This window comes from Cicer arietinum, chromosome 4, assembly GCF_000331145.2.
Source record: "Cicer arietinum cultivar CDC Frontier isolate Library 1 chromosome 4, Cicar.CDCFrontier_v2.0, whole genome shotgun sequence".
Classification (NCBI taxonomy): Eukaryota; Viridiplantae; Streptophyta; class Magnoliopsida; order Fabales; family Fabaceae; genus Cicer; species Cicer arietinum.
The window spans coordinates 39,418,976-39,425,211 of record NC_021163.2 but is presented as its reverse complement, the minus strand read 5'-3'; positions in this window follow the sequence as shown (position 1 = coordinate 39,425,211).

Genomic DNA, 6,236 nt, shown 5'->3' with positions numbered 1-6,236 from the left:
TGACACAAACACACCTATTGGATGCACAAGATTGGGTAAAAACCGTAACTGGACAAGAATAAGCCTAGGGAGGACGAAAATGACCTAAATGTTAATCCAATGACACAAATGTACTTATTGAATGCACAAGATTAGTTAAAAACCCCAATTGGACTACAATAACCCTAGGGAGGACGAAAACGACCTAAATGTTTATCTAATGACACAAACACACTTATTGGATTCACAATATTGGTTAAAAACCCTAATTGGACTAGAAAAAGCCTCAGGAGGACAAAAATGACTTAAATGTTAATCCGATCACACAAATTAACTTAATGGATGCACAAGATTGGCTAAAAACCCTAACTGGACAAGAATAAGCCTTGGGAGGACGGAAGTGACCTAAATGTTATTCCAATGACACAAATGAACTTAATGGATGCACAAGATTGGCTAAAAACCCTAACTGGACAAGAATAAGCCTTGGGAGGACGGAAGTGACCTAAATGTTATTCCAATGACACAAATGAACTTAATGGATGCACAAGATTGGCTAAAAACCCTAACTGGACAAGAATAAGCCTTGGGAGGACGGAAGTGACCTAAATGTTATTCCAATGACACAAATGAACTTAATGGATGCACAAGATTGGCTAAAAACCCTAATTAGACTTGAATAAGACTAGGGAGGACGAAAATAACCTAAATGTTAATCCGATGACACAAACACATCTATTGGATTCACAAGATTGGATAAAAACCCTAACTGGACAAGAATAAGCCTAGGGAGGACGAAAATGACCTAATGTTCATCCAATGACACAAATGAACTTAATGGATGCACAAGATTGGTTAAAAACCCTAACTGGACAAGAATAAGCCTAGGGAGGACGAAAATGACCTAATGTTCATCCAATGACACAAATGAACTTAATGGATGCACAAGATTGGTTAAAAACCCTAACTGGACAAGAATAAGCCTAGGGAGGACGAAAATGACCTAAATGTTAATCCAATGACCCAAATGAACTTATTGGATGCACAAGATTTGTAAAAAAGCCCTAATTGGACAAGAATAAGCATAGGGAGGACTAAAATGATCTAAATGTTAATCGAGTGACACAAGTGTACTGATTGGATACACAAGATTAGTTCAAAACCCGAATTGGACAAAAATTGGCCTAGGCAAGACGAAAATAACCTAAATGTTAATCCAATGACACAAATACACCTTTTGGATGCACAACATTGGTTCAAAACCCTAATTGGAAGAGAATAACCCAATTGAGGACGAAAATGAACTAAATGTTAATCCAATGACACAAATGAACTTAATGGATGCACAAGATTGGTTAAAAATCGTAATAGGAAAAGAATAAGCCTAGGGAGGATGAAAACGACCTAAATGTTAGTCCAATGACACAAATGAACTTAGTGGATGCACAAGATTGGTTAAAAATCCTAATTAGACTAGAATAAGCCTACGGAGGACAAAAATGACCTAAATGTTAATCCGATGACACAGACACACCTATTGGATGCACAAGATTGGTTAAAAACCCTAATTAGACTAGAATAAGCCTAGGGAGGACGAAAAAGACCTAAATGTTAATCCCATGACAGAAACACACGTGTTGGATACACAAGATTGGTTAAAACCCTAATTAGACTAGAATAAGCCTAGGGAGGACGAAAATGACCTAAATGTTAATCCAATGACACAAATGAACTAATTGGATTCACAAGATTAGTTAAAAAACCTAATTGGACAAGAATAAGCCTTGGGAGGACGAAAATGACCTAAATGTTAATCCATTAACACAAACACACCTATTGGATGCACAAGATTGGTTAAAAACCCTAATTAGACTAGAATAAGCCTAGGGAGGACGAAAATGACCTAAATGTTAATCCAATGACACAAACACAGCTATGGGATGCACAAGATTGCTTAAAAACCCTAGTTGGACAAGAATATGCCTAGGGAGGACAAAAATGACCTAAATGTTAATCCAATGACACAAATGAACTAATTGGATTCACAAGATTAGTTAAAAAACCTAATTGGACAAGAATAAGCCTTGGGAGGACGAAAATGACCTAAATGTTAATCCAATGACACAAATGAACTAATTGGATTCACAAGATTAGTTAAAAAACCTAATTGGACAAGAATAAGCCTTGGGAGGACGAAAATGACCTAAATGTTAATCCAATGACACAAATGAACTAATTGGATTCACAAGATTAGTTAAAAAACCTAATTGGACAAGAATAAGCCTTGGGAGGACGAAAATGACCTAAATGTTAATCCATTAACACAAACACACCTATTGGATGCACAAGATTGATTGAAAACCACTTATTGGAAGAGAATAACACTACGGAGGACAAAAAGGACCTAAATGTTAATCCAATGAAACAAATGAGCTTATTGAATGGACAAGATTGGTTAAAAACTGTAATTGGAAAAGAATAAGCCTAGGGAGGATGAAAATTACCTAAATGTTAATCCAATGATACAAACACACCTATTGGATGCACAAGATTGGTTAAAAACCCTTATTGGACTAGAATACGCCTAGGGAGGACGGAAATGCACTAAATGTTAATCCAATGACACAAACCCACCTATTGGATGCACAAGATTGGTTAAAAACCCTAATTAGACTAGAATAAGCCTAGGGAGGTCGAAATGACCTAAATGTTAATCCGATGACACAAACACACGTGTTGGATGCACTAGATTGGTTAAAACCCTAACTGGACAAGAAAAGTCCTAGGAAGGACGAAAATGACCTAAATGTTAATCCAATGACACAAATGAACTTATTCGATGCACAAGATTGGCTAAAAACCCGAATTGGACTAAAATAAGCCTACGGAGGACGAAAATGACCTAAATGTTAATCCAATGACACAAACACACCTATTGGATGCACAAGATTGGTTAAAAACCCTAATTCGACTAGAATAAGCATAGGGATGACGGAAATGACCTACATGTTAATCCAAAGACACAAAGGAACTTATTAGATGCCCAAGATTAGATAAAAACCCTAATTGGAGAAGAATAAGCATAGGGAGGACGAAAATGACCTAAATGTTAATCCAATGATACCAAATAAACTTATTGGATGCACAAGATTTGTAAAAAAGCCCTAATTGGACAAGAATAAGCATAGGGAGGACGAAAATGACCTAAATGTTAATCCAATGATACCAAATAAACTTATTGGATGCACAAGATTTGTAAAAAAGCCCTAATTGGACAAGAATAAGCATAGGGAGGACGAAAATGACCTAAATGTTAATCCAATGATACCAAATAAACTTATTGGATGCACAAGATTTGTAAAAAAGCCCTAATTGGACAAGAATAAGCATAGGGAGGACGAAAATGACCTAAATGTTAATCCAATGATACCAAATAAACTTATTGGATGCACAAGATTTGTAAAAAAGCCCTAATTGGACAAGAATAAGCATAGGGAGGACGAAAATGACCTAAATGTTAATCCAATGACACAAATACACCTATTGGATGCACAACATTGGTTCAAAACCTTAATTGGAAGAGAATAACCCAATGGACGACGAAAATGAACTAAATGTTAATCCAATGACACAAATGAACTTAATGGATGCACAAGCTTGGTTAAAAACCGTAATAGGAAAAGAATAAGCCTAGGGAGGATGAAAACGACCTAAATGTTATTAAAACGCCTAATTGGACTAGAATAACCCTAGGGAGGACGAAAATGACCTAAATGTTAATCCGATGACACAAACACACCTATTGGATGCACAAGATTGGTTAAAAACCCTAATTAGACTAGAATAAGCCTAGGGAGGACGAAAATGACCTAAATGTTAATCCCATGACACAAACACACGTGTTGGATGCACAAGATTGGTTAAAACCCTAACTGGACAAGAAAAGTCCTAGGAAGGACGAAAATGACCTAAATGTTAATCCAATGACACAAATGAACTTATTTGATGCACAAGATTGGCTAAAAACCCGAGTTGGATTAAAATAAGCCTACGGAGGACGAAAATGACCTAAATGTTAATCCAATGACACAAACACACCTATTGGATGCACAAGATTGGTTAAAAACCCTAATTTGAATAGAATAAGCATAGGGATGACGAAAATGACCTACATGTTAATCCATAGACACAAAGGAACTTATTGGATGCCCAAGATTAGATAAAAACCCTAATTGGACAAGAATAAGCATAGGGAGGACGAAAATGACCTAAATGTTAATCCAATGATACCAAATAAACTTATTGGATGAACAAGAATAGTTAAAGACCCTAATTGGACCAGTATAATATACTGGAGGACGAAAATGACCTAAATATCAGTCCAACTACACAAACACAGCTATGGGATACACTAGATTGGTTAAAAACCGTAATTGGACTAGAATAAGCCCGGGGAGGACGAAAACGACCAAAATGTTAATCCAATGACCCAAATGAACTTATTGGATGCACAAGATTGGTTAAAAACCCTAACTAGACTAGAATAAGCCTAGGGAGGACGAAAATGACCAAAACGTTAATCCGATGACACAAACACACGTGTTGGATGCACAAGATTGGTTAAAACCCTAACTGGACAAGAAAAGTCCTAGGAAAGACGAAAATGACCTAAATGTTAATCCAATGATACAGACACACCTATTGGATGCACAAGATTGGTTAAAACCCTAACTGGACAAGAAAAGTCCTAGGAAAGACGAAAATGACCTAAATGTTAATCCAATGATACAGACACACCTATTGGATGCACAAGATTGGTTAAAACCCTAACTGGACAAGAAAAGTCCTAGGAAAGACGAAAATGACCTAAATGTTAATCCAATGATACAGACACACCTATTGGATGCACAAGATTGGTTAAAACCCTAACTGGACAAGAAAAGTCCTAGGAAAGACGAAAATGACCTAAATGTTAATGCAATGACACAAATGAACTTATTCGATGCACAAGATTGCCTAAAAACCCGAATTGGACTAAAATAAGCCTATGGAGGACGAAAATGACCTAAATGTTAATCCAATGACACAAACACACCTATTGGATGCACAAGATTGGTTAAAAAACCCTTATTGGAAGAAAATAAGCCTAGGGAGGACAAAAATGACCTAAATGTTAATCCAATGATACAAATGAATTTTTTGGATCCACAAGATTGGTTAAAAACTGTAATTGGAAAAGAATAAGCATATGGAGGAAGAAAATGACCCAAATGTTAATCCAATGATACAGACACACCTATTGGATGCACTAGATTAATTAAAACGCCTAATTGGACTAGAATAACCCTAGGGAGGACGAAAATGACCTAAATGTTAATCCGATGACACAAACACACCTATTGGATACACAAGATTGGTTAAAAACCCTAACTGGACAAGAATAAGCCTAGGGAGGATGAAAATGACCTAAATGTTAATCCTATGACACTAATGAACTAATTGGATTCACAAGATTAGTTAGAAATCCTAATTGGACAAGAATAAGCCTGGGGAGGACGATAATGACCTAAATGTTAATCCAATGACACAAACACACCTATTGGATGTACAAGATTGGTTAAAAACCCCTTATTGGAAGAGAATAAGTCTAGGGAGGACAAAAATGACCTAAATGTTAATCCAATGAATCAAATGAACTTATTGGAAAAGAATAAGCCTAGGGAGGATGAAAATGACCTAAATGTTAATCCAATGATACAAACACACCTATTGGATGCACAAGATTGGTTAAAAACCTTAATTGGACTAGAATAAGACTAGGGAGGACGAAAATGACCTAAATGTTAATCCAATGACACAAACACATCTATTGGATTCACAAGATTGGATAAAAACCCTAACTGGACAAGAATAAGCCTAGGGAGGACGAAAATGACCTAAATGTTAATCCAATGACACAAACACATCTATTGGATTCACAAGATTGGATAAAAACCCTAACTGGACAAGAATAAGCCTAGGGAGGACGAAAATGACCTAAATGTTAATCCAATGACACAAACACACCTATTGGATACACAAGATTGGTTAAAAACCCTATCTGGACAAGAATAAGCCTATGGAGGATGAAAATGACCAAAATGTTAATCCAATGAAACAAATAAACTTATTGGATGCACAAGATTTGTAAAAAAAGCCCTAATTGGACAAGAATAAGTATAGGGAGGACGAAAATGACCTAAATGTTAATCCAATGA